The sequence below is a fragment of the Antechinus flavipes genome, chromosome 2 (genome assembly GCF_016432865.1).
Source record: "Antechinus flavipes isolate AdamAnt ecotype Samford, QLD, Australia chromosome 2, AdamAnt_v2, whole genome shotgun sequence".
Classification (NCBI taxonomy): domain Eukaryota; kingdom Metazoa; phylum Chordata; class Mammalia; order Dasyuromorphia; family Dasyuridae; genus Antechinus; species Antechinus flavipes.
Window position 1 is genome coordinate 68,348,604 of NC_067399.1, and position 26,962 is coordinate 68,375,565.

Sequence of the window (26,962 nt, forward strand, 5' to 3'; positions counted from 1 at the left end):
CTATCTCAATGGCATCTAATTAACTTTGTTTTTCCTAACAGTTATTACAGACAATGAAGTAATATCAATATTAAATTCATATGAAGCAAGTGGAATATCATTCAAATTTTAAGAGGATAAATTGAATTAGAGGAAGAAATAGACACAAAAATATACTAATGGGGGTCCTTAGTCTCCTTTCTCAGAACTAGATAAAATTAACCACAAAATAAACAAGAAAAAAGTTAAGGAGGTGAATAGTACTTTAGAAAAGTCAGACATTATAGACCTTAGTGTTGTGCCACAGTTCTCTTTTATTATCCTGACTCAGTTTCCCTAATTATCCTGACTCAGTTTCCCTAAATTGTCTGCCTCGATTTCTAATTGTTCTACTCAAACCTGCAAAACCACCCCTCCCCATTAATCATTAGACTATTTGATAAGGATAAAAGATCTTATATTTTAGAATATAAGAATGCCTTTCCCCATCCCAATCTATCAGAATATCAGATACCGTCTTATCAAGATGCTTCTTTGTTGTGAGCTTTTTCTTCTCAAAAAGCAGCCAGGTGATAAAAGTTCAGATCTTTTAATATCTCCAATATAGCCCGGTTAGCTTAGAGGCCTATCTCTCTGCTTGGTTCCAAGAGCTCTCTCCAAATGTCTTTAAATCCAAAGGTCTGGTCCTTCAGCCTCTGCCTCTGTTTTCTTCAGCCTCCAGCCAGCTCCAGTCTTCATGCCATTCCGGTGAAAATCCCCCAAAGTGCTCTGTGTCTGTTTCTTTTATACAAGAGGGAGAATTGTGGGATACGAGAGAGAGGGATTATGGGTTTTCTCCCATAGTGCTCTCTGGCCCAAAGAACTTCAAGGGAGGTGTGAACTCATTGAACTCCAATGAGTAAAGGTGTGGACACAAGCCTTGTATTAATTAGTTCTACTTAGTACCTTGTTTCAGGTTCTGCCCAAAACATCTTCTTGTAAGATTCGATCAACTCTAATTCGTTAACAGTTAGTAAGGATTCCAACATCTCCCCCTTTCTTTTGTTTTAAAACATAGGGGGTTTCTGAGGGGGTACACATAAAGCCATCAATATGGGCCAGAACTTTGTAACAGATATACATGGTATACATAAATCCATCAATATGGGAGGCATTATACATAATTTACATAAGCACATAGCAATATAACACAGGCTAGTAGTAATGTAACAAATAACATGAATCAACATGAAAATTTAACTACTGCAAAAGTCTCATCAACAATCTTTCATCTCAAGAAATCCAATGATTCTTGCAATTGCTTAAAATACATAAGCACATAGTAATATAACACAGGCAAGTAGTAATGTAACAACATAAATCGACCTGAAAATTTACAAATGTCCATAAGTCCTAGAAATAGTCCAATAGGATTCCATTGTCCATTAGTTCATGTGCCAGGAATCCAATAGTTCCTGTAAGCCCTGAAGTACTGCAAAAGTCTCATCAACAATTTTTCATCTCAGGGAACCCAATGATTTCTGAAGATTTTAAGAGTCCTTTTGACAGTCTCATTGTCAGCCATCTGATTCTTTCTTCATCTGTGGAAATATAAGCAGATCTTCTTCCCCAAGCAGTTAATCTAATTCCCTTCTATTTACCAAGTTTTGGATTTCTCCTCATCATCTGGTAATTACATTGGAGTTGTTTGCATTGGATATTGTCTTGTTGTCTTAAAAGGCCTGTATTCTTCCCAACTGTAATCCTGATTGCTTTTCTGTTGGTTGATGACATCAGGGTTCTGAATTTCTAAAGTCTCTCTGGGTGTAACCTCAGCTGCTATCATGCCCCACCTATCCTTTGATTGATACTTTAGAGCTGGGCCCTGCCTCTCATTCCTCTGGATCAATATACATTTAGAGGCCCAGTGAAAGCCTCCATTACATTTTGGACATGGGGTTTTGGGTTTTCTCTCACCCTGTTTTCTCACTCTATCTCCATATCTACAATGAGCTCTCAAATGTCCAATTTTTCCGCACTTAAAACATCGACGAGTTTCTCTAGAATTCCTCTGCCAAAAAAGACCTTGTCTTTCCATGTTCATCATAGTCTGGGCATAATAAGCATTTGGGCCCACTGTGGCACAGCATCTTATGATTTCCTCTAAAGGAGCATCTTTGTCTAGCCCCCATATAATTCTTTTGCCAACCTCATTGGCATTTTCCTTAGCCAAATGTTTAGTCATTATTTCTGTTGCTTCATTGTCTCCAATGGTTCTTATTACAGCTGTTTGTAAACGGCCCACAAAATCTGCAAAAGTTTCATTGGGACCTTGCTCTATTTTTGTGAAAGCATTATTTCCATCTTTCTGTCCAGGGAGAGAATTCCAAGCTTTTATTGCAGCCTTAGAAATTTGCTCATACACTGTTATGGGATAATAAATCTGTTCTGAACTCTCTGCATACTGACCTTCACCAGCTAGTTGGTCAAAAGCAACTTGTACAATAGCTCCTGTTTGCCTATTGCGTTGGGCTTGAATCCTACATAATTCATGAAACTCCGAAAGCCACAATAAATTTTGTCCCGGTTCTAGACAAGTTTTCGTTATGGATTTCCAGTCATTCGGGGTTAGGATTTCATTAGACAAATTATCCAGTAACATCTTCACATAAGATGATGTAGCCCCATAAAGAGTGCAACCCTTTTTCAAATCTTTAATTTTTCCCAAATTAAAAGGAGTGTATTTTCTCTCTTTTTGACCTGAGGAGTTGAGCTCTTCAATCACAGGATATGCATTTATAAAATCAGATATATCTTCTCCTTCATTTTTTGCTTTAATTAATGCTTTTTCTAATCTTGTCAAATTCTGCTTTACAGGAGAAGCTGACTGTGTTTCTGTCTCTCTCCCTCCCCCTTGTTCCACACATGAAGGATTAATTGCAGGGGGAGGGTCATGAGATGTGGAATCACCTAATTCCTCCTGCTGTGAAGTATCATACTCAGAATTGTAATTAACTCCATTCTCATCTGATTCATCCTCCTTTTCACCTAGTAAAGTTGGCACTTCCTCCTGTACTTTCCTTTTCATCATTCTGTCACTTAAATAACTTCTTATAGCCAATTGTATTACATTATATGTATTAATTATTGAGTTAGGCCCATTTTTATTATAGAATTGACAAAGATCCTCTCCAACCAATTTCCATTCATTTAGATCTAATTCCTTATCAAGAGAGAAACAAGGACATATGTCCTTTACAGTTTGTAAAAGTTCAGTGATTTGCTGTAAACTTATAATTAAACCTTGGCTTTCCATAATTTTGACAATGCTCTCTAAACATTTTCCTTGAACAGAAACAGACTGTTTTCTAAATATCTGTCCCATCTTAGATGAAATTCTACTTTAACTCTTTTAGCAAAATTTCTTTATTGCACTCACTCTAATTTCTGGGTTGAAGAGTCTTTTCCACTGGATCAGGATCAGAGGCTTTTCCACTTGAATCAGGATCAGAGCTTTTCCACTTGAATCAGGATCAGAGCTTTTCCACTTGAATCAGGATCGGAGCTTTTCCACTGAAATCCACTGAGGGGTCTGTTTGTCCCACGTTCAGGGCGCCAAAATGTTGTGAGCTTTTTCTTCTCAAAAAGCAGCCAGGTGATAAAAGTTCAGATCTTTTAATATCTCCAATATAGCCCGGTTAGCTTAGAGGCCTATCTCTCTGCTTGGTTCCAAGAGCTCTCTCCAAATGTCTTTAAATCCAAAGGTCTGGTCCTTCAGCCTCTGCCTCTGTTTTCTTCAGCCTCCAGCCAGCTCCAGTCTTCATGCCATTCCGGTGAAAATCCCCCAAAGTGCTCTGTGTCTGTTTCTTTTATACAAGAGGGAGGAATTGTGGGATACGAGAGAGAGGGATTATGGGTTTTCTCCCATAGTGCTCTCTGGCCCAAAGAACTTCAAGGGAGATGTGAACTCATTGAACTCCAATGAGTAAAGGTGTGGACACAAGCCTTGTATTAATTAGTTCTACTTAGTACCTTGTTTCAGGTTCTGCCCAAAACATCTTCTTGTAAGATTAGATCAACTCTAATTCGTTAACAGTTAGTAAGGATTCCAACACTTCTTCCCATCTCTGGGGTCTCTTCCTCCACCCTGTCAGAGTCCCCTTCCAGCTCTTAGCACTTTGACTCCTGTCTCTGTCTGCCCCTTGTATCTGAACCATGTGCATATATGCCACTGAGAAGTCTCACTGTTTGCTGGATTCCTGGAGACAGTAGTTTCATTCAACCTGGTACCAAACCATGGATCCATTTGGTCCCAGTAAATCTCTCTTTCAAATAAAATATGAAATACTCTCTAATCTCTATCTTGCCTCAATTTCTCTGGCATTACATTATATCAATCATTACGAAATTACGAGAAAATTTAGCATATATGAGTCAGTATCAAAGAGAAATCAAAAAAAAAAAAAAAACTCAACATGTACAAACTGTTTAAACATACACGGGGAATGTATACTTTATTCTTTAAATGTATTCTTTATTAAGTTTTATATTAACAATAGGGTAAAGTTGTTCAATAGACAACTTTACATAAATAGCATAAAGGGTATAGCACCCTCCAAAATCTATAAAGAGATAAGATGATATGGATAGATGGATGGGGAAACAAAGTATAAGGAAGGAACACAAGAGAGGGATCCCTAAATAGGGTGAGGTAAAGTAATAGTAAGCAATGTTATGGAGCAGAATTTAATGAAAGAGTCAGCAGGGATATGAACGACATATATACATCTGGGCATATATCTGTGTGAGTATGCATATGTATGTATATTTACAAATATATATATTTAAATATGTATATATTTACATATGAATATATAAATACATGTTTTCTTAACTTGCTTGGGGGTGGCTGTGGGGATGAAAGGGAGAAGTAGATGAAAGAAGGAAAAGAGAATAAAATAAATAAGATGTGCAACAGAAAACAAAAGAACAGTTTACATGGAAGTAAAAAAAAATGGACACTCATGCATATAATTTCTTCTAGTTATATATATATATATATATATATATATATATATATATATATACATACACATACATATATTTTTCTTAAGTTGGTATTTATTATCATATATCTAGAATCCTCCTTGATGTTTTACTGTGCACATGTTCTCCTTTGTTTTGTTTCATTTTGTTATATATTATGTTCTCTTTTTATTTTTGTTTATTGTTTCTTCAAATAAAATAAATTTTGGGGAAAAATATTTGGTAAAATTCATTTGTAAATCCATGTGTCCCTAGAGATTTATTTTCAGGTAGCTCATTGATGGCATTTTCAAATATTATTTTTCTCTAAACTTCATTGATATAAGTATTTTACTTTCTCTTCTGTTAATCTGGATAATTTATATTTTTGTAAATATCCATTCATTTCATTTAGATTGTCAGATTTATTGAAATACAGTTGGCCAAAATATATCCTAATTGTTACATTTTCTTCTTCACTGAAGAAGAATTCCCCCATTTCATTTTTGATAACTGAAATTTGGCTTTCTCCTTTAAAAAAAATCACATTAACCAAAAGTTTATCTAGCTTACTGTTGTTTTTAATAGAATCAACTCTTACTTTTATTTGATATTTCAATTTTTTAAAAAAAAATTAATTATTCTCTCATGAACGTTTCTGAATTTCTAACTTTGGATTTTATTGGGGATTTTTGATTTGTTCGTTTTTAACTTTTTAACATATAATATTTTTTTAACATTTTTAAATATTTTTTTAATTTTTTTTATTTAATTTAATTTTTATTTAATAATTACTTTATATTGACACTCGTTTCTGTTCCGATTTTTTTTCCCTCCCTCCCTCCACCCCCTCCCCTAGATGGCAAGCAGTCCTTTATATGTTGGATATGTTGCAGTATATCCTAGATACAATATATGTTTGCAGAACCGAACAGTTCTCTTGTTGCATAGGGAGAATTGGATTCAGAAGGTATAAATAACCCGGGAAGAAAAACAAAAATGCAGATAGTTCACATTCGTTTCCCAGTGTTCTTTCTTTGGGTGTAGCTGCTTTTGTCCGTCATTTATCAATTGAAACTCAGGTCTCTTTGTCAAAGAAATTCACTTGCATCAAAATATGTCCTCATACAATATCGTTGTCGAAGTGTATAATGATCTCCTGGTTCTGCTCATTTCACTTAGCATCAGTTCATGTAAGTCTCGCCAGTCCTCTCTGTATTCATCCTGCTGGTCATTTCTTACAGAACAATAATGTTCCATAACATTCATATACCACAATTTACCCAGCCATTCTCCAATTGATGGGCATCCATTCATTTTCCAGTTTCTAGCCACTACAAACAGGGCTGCTACAAACATTTTGGCACATACAGGTCCCTTTCCCTTCTTTAGTATTTCTTTGGGATATAAGCCCAATAGAAACACTGCTGGATCAAAGGGTATGCACAATTTGATAATTTTTTGGGCATAATTCCAGATTGCTCTCCAGAATGGTTAGATTCGTTCACAACTCCACCAACAATGCATTAGTGTCCCAGTTTTCCCGCATCCCCTCCAACATTCATCATTATTTTTTCCTGTCATCTTAGCCAATCTGACAGGTGTGTAGTGGTATCTCAGAGTTGTCTTAATTTGCATTTCTCTGATCAATAATGATTTGGAACTCTTTCATATGAGTGGTAATAGTTTCAATTTCATCCTCTGAAAATTGTCTGTTCATATCCTTTGACCATTTATCAATTGGAGAATGGCTTGATTTCTTATAAATTTGAGTCAGTTCTCTATATATTTTGGAAATAAGGCCTTTATCAGAACCTTTAACTGTGAAAATCTTTTCCCAGTTTGTTGCTTCCCTTCTAATCTTGTTTGCATTAGTTTTATTTGTACAAAGGCTTTTTAATTTGATGTAATCAAAATTTTCTATTTTGTGATCAGGAATGGTCTCTAGTTCATCTTTGGTCACAAATTTCTTTCTCCTCCACAAGTCTGAGAGATAAACTATTCTATGTTCCTCTAATTTATTTATAATCTCGTTCTTTATGCCTAGGTCATGGACCCATTTTGATCTTATCTTGGTATATGATGTTAAGTGTGGGTCCATACCTAATTTCTGCCATACTAATTTCCAATTATCCCAGCAGTTTTTATCAAATAATGAATTCTTTTCCCAGAAGTTAGGGGCTTTGGGTTTGTCAAACACTAGATTGCTATAGTTGACTATTCTGTCTTGTGAACCTAGCCTTTTCCACTGATCCACTAATCTATTTCTTAGCCAATACCAAATGATTTTGGTGACTGCTGCTTTATAATATAATTTTAGATCAGGTACAGCTAGGCCACCTTCATTTGATTTTTTTTTCATTAATTCCCTTGAGATTCTCGACTTTTTATTGTTCCATATGACATTTTTTAATATTTTAACATTTAATTTGTTCTTTTTTAACATTTAACATTTAGCATTGTTGATATTTAGCATGTATTTCCAATTCATTGATCTGTTCTTTCTCTATTTTATTCATTTAACACAAAGAGATATAGCATTTCTCGTAAGCATTGTTTTGACTGTGTCACATAAGTTTTGATATGTTATTTCATTATTTGATTTAATGAAAATTTTAGTTGTTTAATTTTTTATATGACTCATTCATTCTTTAGCATTTTATTATTTGGTTTCCAATGAATTTTTGTCTCTCTTTGCATGACCCTTACATGTAATATTCATTACATCATGATCCGAAAAGGAAGAATTTAATTTTTATCAACTAATACATAGTCAGTTTTGGTGTAGGTGCCATATGATGCTGAGAAAAAAAAAAAGATATATTCTTTCCAATTTCATTTACTCCTAATGTAATGCTGGAGAAACTGAGGCAAGATAGAGATTAGAGAGTATTTAATATTTTATTTGAAAGGGAGAGATTTACTGGGACCAAATGGATCCATGATTTGGTCCCAGGGCTGAATGAGACCACTGTATCCAGGAATCCAGCAAACCATGTGAGTTTTCAATGCCATATATACACCAGATACAGGGGGTAGACAGGGACAGGGGAAGAGTCAGAGTGCTAAGAGCTGAAAGGGGACTCTGACAAGGTGGAGGGAGGCACCCCAGAGATAGGGAGAGGCATCTTGATAAGACAGTATCTGATATTCTAATAGATTGGGATGGGGAGAGGTATGCTTATATTCTAAAACATAAGATCTTTTATCCTTATCAAATATTCTAATGATTAAAAGGGAGGGGTGGCTTTGCAGGATTGAGCAGAACAATTGAGGCAGAGCAATTCAGGGAAAATGAGGCAGGACAATTAAAAAGAAGGAAAGGGACCCACATGTTTAAAAATCTTTGTTACACCCTTTTTCATAGTGGTAAAAAACTGAAAACTAAGTGGATGTCCAACAGTTGGAGAATGGCTTAATAAGTTATAGTATATGAATATTATTAAATATTATCTATAAGAAATTACTGGCAGGATTATTTTAGAAAGGTTTGGAGAGACTTACATGAACTAATGCAAAGAGAAATGAGAAGAATCAGATTATTGTACATAGCAACATCAATATTATATGATGATCAATTCTTATGATCAATCAATGAGATGATTGAGTCCAATGATTTTGTGATGAAGAGAGCCATCTACACCCAGAGAGAGGACTGTAAGAACTGAGTGTGGATCATAACATAGTATTCTTACTATTTCTGTTGTTGTTCACTTGCATTTTGTTTTCTTACTCTTTTTTAAATCTGATTTTTCTTGTGCAGCAATAGAATTGTATAAATATGTTTACAAATATTGGATTTGACATATATTTTAACATGTATAATATATATTAGATTGCTTTCCATCTACTGGAAGGAGTGGGGAGGAGGGGAAAATCTGAAACACAAGGCTATGCAAGGGTCATTGTTGAAAAATTATCCATGTATATGTTTTATAAATATAAAATTTCAATAAAAATGATTTTCTGAAATTCATTTCATTTCCATATCTTTTCTCAATGTATATTCCTTCTAGCTCTATTGTTAGTAACAGAGCTATTAAGGATTAGAAGTATTATCCCATGTAAAGATGTAAATTGGGTAGGTCTATTGAATCGCATATTTTTTTTTTCCATTTTCCCTTGTTTATGCTTCTCTTGGGAAATTACATTTTTATTTAGTTCTGGTCTTCTCTTTATGAAAGCATGAAATCCATTTCATTGAATGATTATCATTTCCTTCCTTCTTCATATATTACACTTCACTTTTCCAGCTTCATGATCCTCAATTCTAACTCTAGCTGCTTTGACTTCTAGAATATCCTGTTTCATTCTTTCTGATCCTTAATTGTTGCAATTGCCAGGTCCTGTGTATTCCTCATTGTGACTCCTTGATATTTGATATTTTATTTCTTTTTTTCCCTACTGGCTATTTGTTGTATTTTTTTTTCTTTATCTGATAGTTCTTAAATTTATTTGATTAATGTGTTCTTTGAAATCTTTCTTTTGGGATGTCCTTCCTGAGCTAATTGATGGATTATTTCAATGTTTATTTTGCAGCATCTTGTTTCAGGACCTCCAATTTTTTTCCTGTATAATTTCTTGAAAGGTATTGTCCAGGTCCTCCTTTTGATTACAGGATGCAGAAAGAGCAGTATTCTGATGTTATCTATCCTGAATCTATTTCTAGGTTTATTCTTTTTCTCATGAAGTATTTTACATCATTCTTTGTTTCACTCTTTTTAATATGTTTGACTTATTTTTATGTCTCAAAGAATCATTAGCTTCTCTTGCTAAAGTTTTGTTTTCCTCAATTAGCTTTTGTACTGTGTATTCCACTTGGCCAATTTAACTTTTTAAGCAATTTTCCAGGCTCTTTTTATGATTCTCTTGTATCACTCTCATTCCTTTCCCAAGTCTTTCTTCTGCCTCTTTTATATGATTTTTGGGTTCTCTTTTGAACTCTTCCAAAAATACTTTATGATTTTAAAACTTTAAAACTACTTCTAATTTTTCTTTGGGGTTTTGCCCACAGGTGTTTTGACATTATTATCCTCTTCTTAGTTTGTGTATATGAATTCCCTATCACCATAATAACTTTCTATGTCAGATTGTGGTTGTTTGGTTCCTCTCTCTCTTTTCTCTCTGTCTCTGTCTCTCTCTCTCTCTGTGTGTGTGTGTCTCTCTCTCTTTCTCTCTCTCTCTCTCAGGTTTTTTTGTGCTAGTGGTTTGTAATCCCTGCTTTTTAACTGGTGCTATGCTGATATTGTCTGGAGGTCTATAGGTCATTGTTTCTAATGATTCTTCACTGGTGTTTAGCTTGTGCTTCTGGTAGCTATAGGGGTATAACAACTTATCTGGCATTGAGCTGAAGTTCTACTGGTGAAATCTGGCACGTGCTGAAACCACATGGAGTGTTTCTCTGTTTCAGCAGTGCTACAATGAAATGTTTGTAAGTTTGGTCACTGGAGAATTACTAATTTTTCAGAGCTGTGCTCAGGTTCTGGAAGTGTGGCTGCTGGAAAATTCTTAATTGTCTAGAACCAGAACTAAAACAAGTGCTGATTCCCTTAAATGAAGTCTACAGGCTCTCCTAGTTTTGCTGAGGCATGTAGGGAATTCTGATATTAGTGATTATCTGTACTACCATCCTTAGAATCTTCTAATTTGCTTCAGTAGGGCTTCATGTCGATTTGCTTGAGATGCTCCTATAGGGGAAAGAACACCCCCCTTTCCTTACCAAAATGAAAGGGACCCTCTCCTAAAGATCATCTAAAGTTTTGTAGGCTAAAAGGTTGCTTTAACCTGTGTCCTTCATGTGTCTACCTTAGAGGTCTCTAAGACCTCTTTTGGGGCACTATTCTGTACCTGAAGGTCAACATGTATGAGTTACAGAGGTTCTCTGCTTACTTCACCAGCTTGGCTTCTGGAAATTTGGTCTTTTTTTTTTTTTTGTTTGTTGCTTGTTTGTTTACAAGTAACATCTATGAGGAAATCACAATGTATAAAAATAAGATTTGTTTATTTTGTCCCAGTTTCTCTATATTGTTATACTTTTGGCTATTAAGGTACAAGAATCCCATTCCTACAATTTACCTTGGATTAAAACAATCACTATCAAGGAAAATATATTTGTAGTTTTAGTCTTTCTTTTTTGTTTTAATTAGTAACTACAGTGGTCCAAATATTGAAAGTTCCTAGTAAAATACATATTTTTTTGTTTGTTTCAAATTGAAGTGAAAAATAGGTCATAGAAGATGTAGGCATTAATTTGTAAAGCAATAGGAAGCTCTGAAGATTTTGGAGTACATGAATGGTATAATAACAGTTAAGCATAAGGTTATATGAGAGTATGTGTTGATTTTCACATGTATGGCATGTATATGTGTATCATTTATATTAATTTAGTATTAACATTAATATTAATATTAATATAATATATCATAAAGGTTCATATATATGTCCACATACATATATACATATATACATATGTACAATATTTATTAACATACATTATGGTATAAGTAAAGCTATTGCTTTCTATTGAAAGAGCATGATATTTTCTAGTTAGGGAATCTGGGGTTTCAATTCTGCATCTGACACTTACCATTTAGTCCAGTGGTGATTTCCGTTCACTTTTCTTTAGTATCCCCAGTCAACCAATGCAGTCTGTTACATTGTACTGCTTTTGGATTTTGTTCCTGGAAAATCAATGATTCCGTCATTCTACAAAGCCTTGAATTTTGATACTGCCCTAAACATTAGTAGCAACCCAGAGACTAGAAACAGATAAGATGCTAGAAAATGACAACCTGATAGTGAGCTATCACAAATGGATCACTAACTCTTTCTGTAAAGACTTCAGGACTAAGCCATTTTGACTGTTACATATTACAACACATTTGGATCAAATATCTCTATCTATATATAGTATGATTATTGAAAGCAATATTAGGCCATCATGCCATTTATTTGTAATGGCATTAATAATTACTAATTAATAAAAGTATTAATCAAATATTATAAAATCTATTGTATATTTAAGACAGTAAAATTTTTATGCCAGCTCTCTTTGATATATATCAGGATGTTCTCCAGACTACAACATTTGCCCACTTCAGCCCTTTCTACTGCAATGAACCACTTTTCTAGGAATAAATTAATTCTAGAAATGCAGTTCTGTGGCCCACCAAAAATACTCCCTGGATTTCCAAGTGAAAAACAATGCAATGCTTATTTTACTACATTCTGATCCACAATTGCTCCCATTTAAATTGAAACATTCAATTACAATTAATTCCAGGCAATCCATTTTTTAATTAGATAGATTTCAATTGCAAATTAGGATTGCTAATTTCAACTGAGAAAACTAATTTAAACCGGGCAACAGGTTTCTTTACAAAAAGATTTTGGGGGAAATGGTAGGAGGGTATAGAGGATAACTAAAACATTTGGATGTATATTAAAATGTCAGTTACTTGGTTAATTATCCTGAAATGTCAGTTCTCTGCCCTCTAACTTTCTAAGTTGCATATGGAATTTGGAAACAACTTCATATGGATGAAGTACCTTCATAAAATCTTCTATTCTCCTTTAATTCCTTTTACACTGAAAATGTCTAGGAAAATCTTTGATGATTCAAGGCTTTCTCTACATCATGATCTCATTGTGAATTAAGGGTTATACCTTCATGATCTTGCAGTTTTGTTCTAGCTCTCAAAATTATAAGCCCATTTTTTTTTTTTGCTAAAACTTGAAGTTCTGTTTAATAATCTCACACTGATAAGTCACTATTTGCAAAGTGTATAATATTAAGGAGAATCAACACTTTTTGGATTCTGTGAGCTCAGAATTAACTAATAATTTACATAATATGAAATACTCATTTTATTTTATCTGTAAAGGCTTTTAAATATGCAATGCAATACAAAATGGTAAATATAGAAATAAAGAACAGTATATTTAGAAGGGACATTACAGAACACATGAAAGATAAAATAGAACTTGGGACTTTTACAGTAAAAACTAGAAGTATACTTAGAAAGTAAAACATTAATACTTGAAGGTGCCTTAGAAAGTTTACTCCAAATTAATGTTTTTAGAGATAAGGAAATAAACCTTAAAAATTAAACTCTTCAGCTAAGAATTAACTATCCAACAAAATTAGGCATTATTGTTAAGGGGAAAAAATGGACATTCAATGAATTAGGTGCATTTAATTAATTATTGAGGAAAAGACCAGAGAAAGGGGTCTTTTAAATGTTAAAAAAAAAGTTTACATCCCTACATGGTAAGATATTGTGATTAACTCTTGAGAACTCTATCTATCTTAGGTGAATACTTAGAGGATGTAGGTATAATTTGAATTTATTGTGATGATAAACTAGAAGTATAAAAGGGGTTATACTGGAAAAAGAGCAAAGGGGAGGGGAAATGGGGTAAATTGCATCCCATGAAAAGGCAAAAAAAAAAAAAAACTACTACAATTGTGTGCATCTTACTCTCAGATTGGCTCAAAGAGAGAATATCAGATACATTTAGCTTCAGAGAGAAACTTGTCTCACCCTATAGGAAAGCAGGAGGGGAAAAGGGAAAGGAAATGGGAAGAATAATAGAAAGGAGAACCAAGCATACAGGGAAAGGAATTTTTAAAAAGGTGGGGCAAGGGACTGGAAAAGGGGAGGGTTGTCTAAAGGAAGTGGTGGTCAGAAGCAAAAGGGGAGGAGGGAAAGGGGAAAGGAAAAAGAAAAGTGTAACTTGGTGAAAACAAAATAGCAAGAAATACAGTTAGTAATTTTAACTGTAAATATGAATGGGACAAAGTTTACCATAAAACAGAAACAGATAGCAGATGAAATTAAAAGCCAGAATCCTACAATATGTTGTTTACAAACATTTAAAGAAGAGTGATACATACAGAGTAAAGGTGATAACATGGGTAGCAATACATATTTTAGATAAAGAAAAAGCAAAAATATAATTAATTAAAAGAGATTAAGAAGAAAACTATATCTTGCTAATGTGTACCATAGTTTGTAGAAGGCTGGAACTCTGAATCAGACAAGAGAGCACTGAAGGCTACCTATTTGATGTGAGACAATAGCTCTATTAGCATATTTTTGGATAATAGCTTTCCTCACCACTGGTGCTTGCTGAATGTTTGGTGTTAAAATAATTGTAGGCAAGGATTGGAGGGTGGGGAGAGAGGGGCCAGAAGTGGCAGGAGGAAAAGGAGAGAGGTTGGTGACCTTGGACTCCAGAATCCAGGATACATCTTTGGCAGCTTACCTGCCTCCTTCACTTCTTCCCCTAAAGACAAGGACTTTAATTTATCCTAATTCTGGCTGACACTGAAGCCCTCCAGGGAGCTAGCCCATACTTTATATCTGGCACCCAATGTGAGGACCAAGGACCTAACAAGGTATTTTAGTAGACAAACAGGGAACTTACTTTGTTAAGAACTAATCTAGAAACTTTCCTTTTCAAGCTGAAATGGAGCAGATATTAGAAAAAAGATTCTCCCCACCCCCACCTTCAGGGAAATCTATAGAAAGCATACTTAGGTTAATAAAAAAGCAAGGTATGCTTGAAACTTGGGAGCAGATTGTGGATTCTTGGAAACATTAGAATGCATGTCCGCTTGGTTCTTCAAGGAAAAAGAAATAGGGGCAGATAATTGGGAGTTAGTAGGAGAATTACTATGTGAATATTACAATGATAAAGATCCTGATTCAATTTCTAAGGAAACATTCTCTATATACATCATAATACAATTGGCCTTAAAAAATCTCACAAGTTCTACAAAAAAAGAAAAGCTCTAAACAGAACAGTCAGACAAGGAAGCTTGTGGAAAAAGAGAAAGACTGGAGAGGGTAATGGAAATATCACCAGAAGGCATGAGGAGTTAAATGAACTCTCACAGACCATCTTCAACTTCACCTACACCCAAGCAGGCTCTTGACCCTCACCCATCAATGTCACCTTTCTGGGTGTATGGAAAAGGAGGAGTGGAAGAGGCAGTGACATCACAAGCACCATCCCACAAAAACCACCCTCCTCTATGAGTAGATTGCAAAAGGCACTACTTAAAGCCAAAGAGGAAGGGCAGAATACAGCTGATTTGAGAATAGAAATTTATCCTGTGATTGAACAGCTTGACTCTTCAGGTCAAAAAAGGAGAAGATACATTCCCTCTAATCTAGAAATCATCAAAGATCTGAAAAAGGCTTGCACTCTTTATGGGGCTACATCATCTTATGTTAAGATGTTATTCCAGAATCTGGCTTATGAAATTTTAAACCCTAGGGACTGGAAATCTACAGCAAGGGTACGCTTAGAACCTGGACAAAACTTGTTGTACTAGTGTACAATTTGAAACTATGCTCAAAAAGTTATCAAACTGTGCATACCCTTTGATCCAGCAGTGTTACTACTGGGCTTATATCCCAAAGAGATCATAAAGAAGGGAAAGGGATCTGCATGTGAAGAATGTTTGTGGCAGCCCTCTTTGTAGTGACCAGAAACTGGAAACTGAAAGGATGCCCATCAATTGGAGAATAAATTGTGGTATATGAATGTTATGGAATATTATTGTTCGATAAGAAATGACCAACAGGATGATTTCAGAAAGGCCTGGAGAGACTTATACAAACTGATGCTGAGTGAAACGAGGAGGGCTAGGATATCATTATATACTTCAACAAAAATACTATATGATGATCAATTCTGATGTATTGGCCATCTTCAGCAATGAGATGAACCAAATCAGTTCCAATGGAGCAGTAATGAACTGAACCAGCTACACCCAGCGAAAGAACTCTGGGAGATGACTAAGAACCATTACATCGAATTCCCAATCCCTATATTTTTGACCGCCTGCATTTTTGATTTCCTTCGCAGGCTCATTGTACAATATTTCAGAGTCCGATTATTTTTGTATAGCAAAATAATAGTTTGGTCACGTATACTTATTGTGTATCTAATTTATACTTTAATATATTTAACATCTACTGGTCATTCTGCCATCTAGGGGAGGGAGTGGGGGGAAGGAGGGGAAAAATTGGAACAAAAGCTTTGGCAATTGTCAATGCTATAAAATTACATATTTATATATATATATATCTTGTAAATAAAAAGCTATTAATTTTTTAAAAAAAGTAATGTTGTTACATTACATGGAATTTACATTGAGAAGTGAATCTGAGGAGCTAATGTTATGGACTGTCTACAGTCTACAAAAGACCACAGGAACACTAAGGAATTACAAATTGCCTATAGATCCAGAAAAATTCAGAGACATGGTCCTTTTCAATATTTAGGATATGAAGTGTACCCTAAGGTGCTTACAGTACAAAAATTTCCTTAAAAACAGAGAAGCTAAACACCTTAAAGGACTTTCAGAAATTGATAGGAGATATCTAATAGACATGTCCAGTTTAGGCCTGACTACCTTGGAGAGAGACAGAGCAAACCCTTGAAATGAAGAAGACCCAAGAAACATTGGGTGGCTCCATTGCTGATTGTGCCCACCACTGAAAGCACAGCAGTTATGACAATTAACTCCTGGACATCAAAAATTGTTGAACTTCAAAACGCTTAGGAATCATTGGAATTCCTGAGACATGAAAAATTTGTCGTTGGAATAAAAACCCTCAGGAATCATTGAATTCCCTGGCGTGTGAAGTAATGGACAATAGATTGGTTTGGGACTATTTTTTGGCTGCTGACATTGGTGTATGGGTGATTGTTATTTACATATCCTCCTTCTATGACTTCTGGACATCTTCTACAACACCATGTTGATTATATTGTTTGTTATATTATTACTTGCATGTACAATTCATGTTTGTTACACCCCATTGAACCTGCACCGGTTGTGGGGAGAATCATCATTACTAGCCTGTGCTTTATTGCTATGTGCTTGTGTAATACCCCGCCCCCCTCTCCCGTGCTGTAAGACATTCATCCCAGAAACCTACTAACAATATCTAGCTTGACTTCCCACTTACCTTTGGTGTTTTTCATCTCCCTTCCTGAGAAGTCAGGGAGGGCCATGACTATCTGGTTCTAAAACAAACAAACAAACAAAAAAAGCAGGAGATGTAGAGGGCTGGAACTCTGAATCAGACAAAAGAGCACTTAAGGCAACTATTTGATAGGAGACAATGGCTCTATTAGCATATATTTGGATAATGACTCTCCTCACCATTGGTGCTTGCTAAATGTTTGGTGTTAAGATAATTGTAGGCAAGGATTGGAGAGCAGGAGAAGAGAGGCCAGAAGGACTTGGCAGCAGAACAAGGAGGAGAGAGGCTGGTGACTCAGGACTCCAGAATTCAGGAGAGATCTTTGACAAGCCTCCTGGCAGCTTGTCTGCCTTCTTCTCTTCTCCTCCTAAAGACAAAGGACTTTGATTTATCCTGACTCTGGCTGACCCTGAAGCCTTCTAGGGAGCTAGCTTGTACTTTACAATTGATGATGAAGTAATATCAATATTAATCATATATGCACCAAGTGCTATAGCATCCAATTTCCAAAGGGATAAGTTGAGAGCTGCAAAAAGAATGAGAAAACAAAACTATATTAGTGAGGATCTCAACTTTCCACTATCAGAACAAAAATCGAAGTAAATACATAAGTAAGTAAGTAAGTAAGGAGTAAATTAGGTAAGTAGAATTTTAGAAAAAAATAGATATCATTGGCCAAAAATCATAATGATAAATGTTGGAAGGGATGTGGGAAAACTGGGGCACTAATGCATTGTTGGCAGAATTGTGAAATGATACAACCAATCTTGGGAGAAATCTGGAACTACGCACAAAGGACTATAAAATTTTGCATAACCTTTAACCCAGCAAGGCCACATCTAGGCCTGTACCCCAAGGAAAATATAAAGGGGGGAAAGGATCCACATATGGAAAAAATATTTGTAGCAGCTCTTTTTGTGGTAACAAAGAATTTGAAAAGGATTGCATGCTCATCTCTTTGGGGAATGACTGAAGAAGTCATGGTACATGAAGGTAATGGAATATTATTGTTCTATTAAAAAATGTGATGAACAAGTTGGTTATAGAAATGTCTAGAAAGATTTATCTGAACTGATGCTAAGCAAAACAAGCAGAAGCAGGAATACTTTGCATATGATAATTGCAAGTATGTGCACTGATCAACTATAAAAGTCTTGGTTCTTCACCAGGAGATCATTATACACTGAGACAACGATATTGTATGAGGATGTATTCTCATGGAAGTGGATTTCTTTGACAAAGAGACCTAACTCAGTTTCAAATGATAAATGATGGACAGTGCTACACCCAAAGAAAGAACACTGGAAAACGAATGTGAACTATCTGCATTTTTGTTTTTCTTCCCGGGTTATTTTTACCTTCTGAATCCAATTCTCCCTGTGCAACAAGAGAACTGTTCAGTTCTGCAAACATATATTGTATCTAGGATATACTGTAACATATCTAACATATATAGGACTGCTTGCCATCTAGGGGAGGTGGTGGAGGGAGGGAGGGGAAAAATCGAACAGAAATGAGTGCAAGGGATAATGTTGTAAAAAAAATTACCCTGGCATGGATTCTGTCAATATAAAGTTATTATTAAATAAAATAAAATAAAATATTAAAAAAAAAAAAAGTCTTGGTTCTTCTAAGCATAAGTGCTCCAAAGCAATTCTAAAAGATTTTGGAACAGAAAAGATTATCTGCCTCCAGAAAATATATCTAAGAAAACTGAATATAAATTAACACAAGTTATGTTCACTTCTTTTTTCTGTTTTTTAATCTGTCCAAAGACTTTTTTTTCTTTGGTTCTGATTTTTTTTTCTTTCCCAACATGATTTGTAAAGCAATTTGTATTAAAAATAAATAAGTTCACAAAAATATAAATTAAAAAAAAAAGAAAAGAAAGGAAGAAAAGTTATGTATGATAAACCTGTAAAGAAAACTGAATGGGGACGGAAAGGAATATATTTTTTCTCAATTCCATACATGGAATGTACACAAAAAATGACTAAATATTGGTATATAGAAACTTCAAAATATAATGCAGAAAGGCAGAAATACATCTTTCTCAGATAATGATGCAATAAACATTATATGTAATAGAATATTATTGTATATCATACATAAAATATATTACATAATATATTATATATAATAATAGTGTATATTCTATCATATATGATTATATAATATATTACAATAGTATATTATATAATAGTAATAGGTATGCAACTAAAAAAGCTGAAAAAAGATCAAATTAAAACTCTCCAACTAAATACCAAAATTTGAAATTCTAAAAAGAATAGGGGAGATTAATAAAATTGAAAGTAGGAAAACTATCAAACCAATAAATAAAGCTGAGTTCTTAAAAAACACACACACACACACACAAGCAAATAGATAAAACCTTTGTTAATTCAATTAAAAAATAAAAAGAAAAAAGAAAACCAAATGGTTGGCATCAGAAAAGAAAAGAGTGAATTTTCCTCCAATGAAGAAGAAATTTGTGCAATAACTAGGAGCTATTATTTCCAACTATATGCCAATAAATCTGATAATCTAAGTGAAATTGAGGAATACTTAGAAAACTACAGATTGCCCACATTAACAGAGGAGGAAATAAATTACTTAAATAGTACCATTTTAGAAAAAGAAATTGAAAAAGCTATTAATCAATTCCCTAAACAAATGCCCAGGGTCAAATGGATTTACATGTGAATTCTATCAAACAGTTAAAGAAAAATTAATTCCAACATTATGCAAACAATTTGGAAAAATTAGAGAAAGAAGGAGTCCTAACAAATTTCTTTTATGACAATGATATGATGCTCATACCTAAAGCAGATAGGGTCAAAACAGAGAAAGAAAATTATAGATTAATTTCCTTACTGAATATTGATGTCAAATCTTAAATAAAATATTAGCAAAAAAATACAGCAAGTTATCATCAAGATAACATAGCATGACAAACTACTATTTATACTAGGAATGCAGGGCTGGTTCAATATTACCAAAACTATTAGCATAATTGATTATATAAATAACCAAACTAACAAAAGCCATATGATTATCTCAATAGATGTAGAAAAAGCATTTGTTAAAATTCAACATACATTCCTATTAAAACAATAAAGAGTATAGAATAAATGTACTTTTCCTTAATATGAACAGTGGCATCTATTTGAAACAATTATCAAGCATCATATGCAATTAAGATAAAGTAGAACCATTCCCAATAAGATCAGGGGTGAAACAAGGTTGCCCATTAGCACTATTATGATTTAAATTTGTATTGGAAATATTAGCTTTGGCAATAAGAGAAGAAAATAAAATTAAAAGAAATAAATTAAGTTATAAAACAACCCAATTACTACCTTTTGTAGATGATATGATATAAATTGGGAATTTGGGATTTGGGAATCCTAGAGAATAAACTTGAAATCTACTAGAAACAAATCACAATTTTAGAAAAGTTGCAGGATACAAAATAAATGCACATAACTCATCATCATGTTTATATGTTCCCAACAAAATCCAGCAACAAGATAAACTTAATTTAAAATGACTCTAGATAATATAAAATATCAAGTACTCATGGTTAGGTTCAGCTATTATATTAAAAATGATAATTCTACCTAAAATAATCTACTTATTTAGTGTCATACAAATCAAACTCTCAAGAAATTATTTTACAAAGCTAGAAATAATAATAATAAAGTTCATCTGGAAGAACAAAAGGTCAAGAATTCCAAGGGAATTAATGAAAAATGCAAATGAAGGGAACCTAGTTGTGCCAGACCTAAAACTAGATTATAAAGCAGTGATCATCAAAAACCATTTGATACTGGCTAAGGAATAGAATAGTTGATTAGTGAAATAGGTTAGATTCACAATACACAATAGTCAATGACTATAGTAGTGTGTTTGCTAAACCCAAGGACCCCAGTTGCGGGATAAGAACTCACTATTTGACCAAAAAAAAAAAAAAAATTGATGGGAAAATTGAAAAATAGTATGGCAGAAATTAGACACTGACCAGCACCTAACATTCTATATCAAGGAGAGGTTAAAATGTAATCATAATTTAGATGTAATGAGTGGAAACTATAAGTAAATTAGAAGAACAAATGATAGTCTACCTTTTAGATTTGTGGAGAAGAAAGGAATTTGTGACCAAAAAAGGACTAGAGTATATTATGAAAGGTAAAATAGGTAATTTTGATTACATTAAATGATTATTATATTTTTTTTTTGTACAAACAAAACCAATGTAGAGAAAACTACAAGAGAAGCAATAAATTGGAAAAATATTTTTATATCCAAGGGTTCTGATAATAATCTCATTTCTAAAATACATAGAGAATTGACTCAAATTTATAAGAATACTAGCTGTTATCTGATTGATGATTGGTCAAAGGATATGAACAGACAATTTTCAGTTGAAATTGAAACCATTTCTAGTCATATAAAAAGGTGCTCTGAAGCACTATTGATCAGAAAAATGCAAATTGTGACAACTCTGAGGTATCCTTACACTTTTACCTGATTGGCTAAAATGACAGTAAAAGATGATGAATATTGGATGGGATGTGGGGCAATTGAGACATTAATACATTGTTGGTTGAGTTGTGAACTAATTAAACCATTCTGGAGAGCAATTTGGAATTATGCCCAAAGGGTTATCAAATTATGCATACCCTCTGAACTAGCAGTGTCTCTGTTGTCCCTTTATCCCAAAGAGATCTAAAAGAAGGGGAAAGGACCTATATATGCAAAAATATTTGTAGCAACTCTTTAATATTGGCAAAGAATTGGAAATTAAGTGGATGCCCATCAGTTGGAGAATAGCTGAATTAGTTATGGTATATTATTTTTATGGAATATTTTTTCTATTAAAACAAAAAACAAACAAAAACAAAACAATCAGCAGGGTGATTTCAGAAAGATCTGGAGAGATTTACATGAACAGATGCTAAGTGAAGTGAGTAGAACCAGAACAATGTGCACAACAACAAGATCATCTGATGTCCAATTCTGATGGATATGGCTGTTTTCATCAGTGAAGTGATATAGGCCAACTCCAGTGCATTTGTGATGAAGAGAGTCATCTACATCCAGACAAAAGAATGGGGGAACTGAGTGGATCAAAACACAATATCTTGTCATATATTGGATTAATGCTTGTTTGAGGGAAGGGGATGGGGAGAAGATAGAGAGAAAAAAAAAAATGAAGGCCAGGCAGGGGTGGATGTTGAAAACTATCTATGCATGTATTTTGAAAATTTAAAAAAAAATTAAAAAACGGTGGAACTCTGTCAAAATAATGAATACAACTAGTACTAGAAGTCATTTATCTGAATTCACATTCATTGCTTTTATATTTTCTTAAAAAATAACTGACAATAGTTTTTAGAAGATAAGATCAAATAAAATCATAATAAATTGCTTTCACATTCTATATATATTTCTGCATATATGAAAACAACTGGATTTAACTACTTGCGAAAATATAACTGTTCATGTTAGACAAATATTAGAGTCATTTTTTTTCTTTGTATGATTTGAACATTTCCTACTATTCCATTCTTCAAGATTAATCAATGGATTTAAAATCCAACATGTTCAAGTAATTGCTCTAAAACTTCCAAGGAAGTAAATTACAGTAGAATAAATGTAAAAATCAAGAAATTATTTCCTTCATGAAAATGACACTGACTGAAATTCACTAGGGTATTTTTTAACACATTTGTCTTATGCTATGAAAGTGTTTAAATTATTTGCTTTGTGCAAAATGACAGATAAAGAAAACAATTAATATACTGAACTTAAACCATCCACAGAGTAGTAATTGTAGAAAGCACAAGGAATCACAAAAGTTTCAATCACACATATCGAATGAGAATAAAGTATAAAACAATCGTTGGCATTTAAATGAATTATTAAATGATTATTCTAAATTCCTCACACAGATAAGCTTTGTTATTGCTTTAGAATTCTCTTACTATAAATAACTTGAGTAACATCTTCCATCATGAGTAGATCATTAAAGGAAGGAGGTCACAAACTGTAAGTAATCCTTTGGAAAATGGTCTAAATGGTAAAAAACTATTTGGATGCAAGACCATATTAATATCCATTGAGAGAATTAAAGATTTGTATCCTGGAAAATAGTATACTTCCACGATATGATTACTTTCCTAGTAAAGTAACTGAAACTGAAAAACTGTCATAAAGTGAAATATTTCTATTAATCTTTTTGTTTCCAGATGGCAGAACCAAGAATAATGCATATAAATTTAAGATGACACTTTCTGGTTAATACTGAGAACTTTCTAACGATTATTGCTGTGTGAAAATTGAATGGGTAATCTTAGGAAGTAGACATTGATTCAGTAGATATCTAGTTAACAAGGATTCTTATTTTGGTGATTTTTTTTAGCCTATGAAATAGAGGAGAACATACACAATGAGTAGAGCAAAAACCAAAGACTATTCCTCTGCTCTCTTTTTTCCAAAAGATAGGTATTACTCTTCTCTGCCCTTTCCATAATTACTCAGAATCTGAGGGAAATGGACTAAAAGTGATAACTATTAAATATCGCTTTTTATCCTTTGGGTTGGCATAATTGATAGGCAAATGTGACACCTAAGTTACTAGTTCCATGTAATGCTTGGCAGAATAAAGCAATTCACTCCTCGTGCTGATTGTGCTGAACTCAGCTGTGTTCATTGTCAGCAGAGCTATCAATAAATTCCAGTTGCTGGTTCTTTGATAACATTTTGATTTTCAAGAGCTCAAAAGGTCCCTTTCATTTCCAGTATATATTCAGAACACATCAGAAATAGAAAACAAATAAACAAAACAAAACAAACAAACAGCAACAATAACAACATCAAAAATGCCACGCTTTCATGGTCAAAGATTGCCTCATTATACTACTGTTGCTTCTTTCAAACCATACCCCATGTCACCTAAAATACCATGGTATGTCTTCCTCTTTACTCAAAAATTAAAAAAAAAACAGATTCTGATAAATTCAGAAGTTTCTTCCAACTAAAGTTTGGTAATTAATATTTGTCCATTATGGAGATATACAGAAGAACTATTATTTATGGTATTTAATACTGTGATACTAAGCTAGGATTATAAGCATGAAGATTGTATTTATTTTTTTTTAATTTAAATTTTATTTTATTTAATAATAACTTTGTATTGACAGAATCCATGCCAGGGTAATTTTTTACAACATTATCCCTTGCACTCGCTTATGTTTTGATGTTTTTTCCCTCCCTCCCTCCACCACCCCCCCAAGATGGCAAGCAGTCCTATAAATGTTAAATATGTTGCAGTATATCCTAGATACAATACATATTTGCAGAACCAAACAGTTCTCCTGTTGCACAGGGAGAATTGGATTCAAAAGGTAAAAATAACTCAGGAAGAAAATCAAAAATGCAAATAGTTCACATTCGTTTCCCAGTGTTCCTTCTTTGGGTGTAGCTGTTTCTGTCCATCATTTATCCATTGAAACTCAGTTAGGTCTCTTTGTCATAGAAATCAACTTCCATCAGAATACATCCTCATACAGTATCGTTGTCGAAGTGTATAATGATCTCCTGGTTCTGCTCATCTCACTTAGCATCAGTCCATGTAGGTCTCTCCAAGCCTCTCTGTATTCATCCTGCTGGTCAATGAAGATTGTATTTAAAAAGGGTTGGAGTAATTCCTCCCAACTCTATATTGTTGTTAATATGAAATGACAAATATTGGAATTATAATTATACTCACTAGGTTTATTAAAGAAGTCCTAAAACTCTAAAACCATTAGGCAAGATTCTCAAAATTACCATTTATTTTTTTAAATAATGTTTTATTTTGCTTGATTATATACAGAATCAATTTTAAGGTTTTTATTTCATTTTTTAAAAAGTTTTGAAATATAAATTTTATCATTACCTTTTGTCACCCTTTCTTGAGTTGATAAGCAATTGGATATAAATTCTACAAAAGCAATCATGTAAAACATTTCTATATTAGTCATTTTGTACAAAAAAAAAGAAGAAATGAGGAGAAAGAGCAGAAAAGAAGAAAAGGAGAGAAGAAGGAATAAAGGAAGGAAGGAGGGAAGGAATGAAGGAAGAAAGAAGGAAAGGAAGGAGGGAAGGCAGGAAGGAAGAAGGGAAGGAAGGAGGAAGAAGGGAAGGAGGGAAGGAAGGCAGAAAGGAAGGAAGGATGGAAGGAAAGAAGAAAGGAAGTGTAGAGGGCCAGAATTCTGAAAAGGTATACTTAAGACTCAGTATGATTGATGAGAAAATGATTCTCTAGCTAATGATGTAATCACTCTAGTTAAGTACATATACTTAATAATATTTATAAGATTGGCATATAATTGGGGATATATATGTGTGTGTGTGTGTGTGTGTGTGTGTGTGTGTGTGTGTGTGTATCTTATTTTAACTTTTTATTTTATCTCTGTGGAATACAAAAATAGTTGTGTGACTGCAGGATGAAAGAGTGAACAAACTTTTATATTCCTTTGAATGTGGTTCCAAATCAGTCCCCAGAATGATTAAATTCATTCACAATTTTACCAACAGTATATATGTCCTCTCAGACAATTATCATTTCCCTTTTCTGTCATATTAATTAGTAGATAGTGATTTCTTATGATTTTAGATAGATATTACTATTATTTAAGAAAAGCTCCATTTAATTTTTATGTTCCCTAGTGTTTTTTAATTGGAAATTGATTTTTTCTGAATCATAAAATAATGTTGAAGTAGTTATCAACATGGTTGATTATGCTGATAATTTTCCTAATATGGAACAAGTTCTATATTCCTGGTAAAATTCACAGGTAGTCATTATCTATGATCTTGTGATATACCTCTGTAATCTCCTTGATAGTACTATATTATAATATTTCCATCAATATTCATTAAAGAAATTGGTCTATTATTTTATTTATTTTTGTTCTTCCTGTTTTACATATCAGTGCTCTATTTGTGCGACAAAAAAGGAATTTTTAGAACTCCTTATATGTCTTTTTCCCCAAAAAATTTGTTTATAAGGTAATGGAAGTGATTGGTTTTTAACTGTTAGAAAGAATTCACTTGTCAACTCTTCTGGCCTAGGGGGTATGTACATTGATGAATTATGCACTTCCCTTTGTAAAAATTGGTTTTTAACTATTTTCTCTTTTATTAATCTTGTAAAATTCTGTTTTTGTAAATATTCATCCATTTCACGTAGGTTGTAAAATTTATTGGCATATAATTGGGTGAAATAGCTCAGAATAATTGCTTGAAATTTCTATTTATTATAGACAAATTTACATTTTTGATACAATTTGGTTTTCTTTATTGCTTTTTAAAGTCTAATCTTTGATTTATCTATTATTTAGAGTTTTTTTCATAAAGTTATCTTCTCATTTTATTAGTTCAAGGAATGGCTTTCAATTGTATAAATATCTCCTCTGATTGTTAATATGTCTAATTTAGTGTTTAATTGGGAATTTTAAATTTCTTCTTTTTCTAGATTTTTATTTGCATGCCCAATTCAATGAATTGATCTTTATCTATTTTATGATGCAAATATTTAGCTACGTATTCCCAGTATGTACAGTTTTGAAACATATCACAAATTTAATCATGTTGTCTTGTCATTACTTTACTAAAATTATTAATTATTACTATGATTTCTTGTTTGACCTACTTATTATTTAGGGTTAGATTAGTTTCCAATTAATTTTATTCTATTTCACTGTATTTTTGTTGAAAAAAATTGTTTATTGTATTATAGTCTGAAAGGGTATTTGTTTTTCTGCATTTACTTATAAGCTTTTTACAATTTAATATAATTAATTTTTTTAGATGCCATGTGCTATTTAGAAAAGGTATACTTCCTTTTTTTTCCATTTAACTTCTTCCAGAGGTCTATCATGTCAAACTTTTCTAAAGTTCTAGTTGCACTCTGAATTAGAATTATG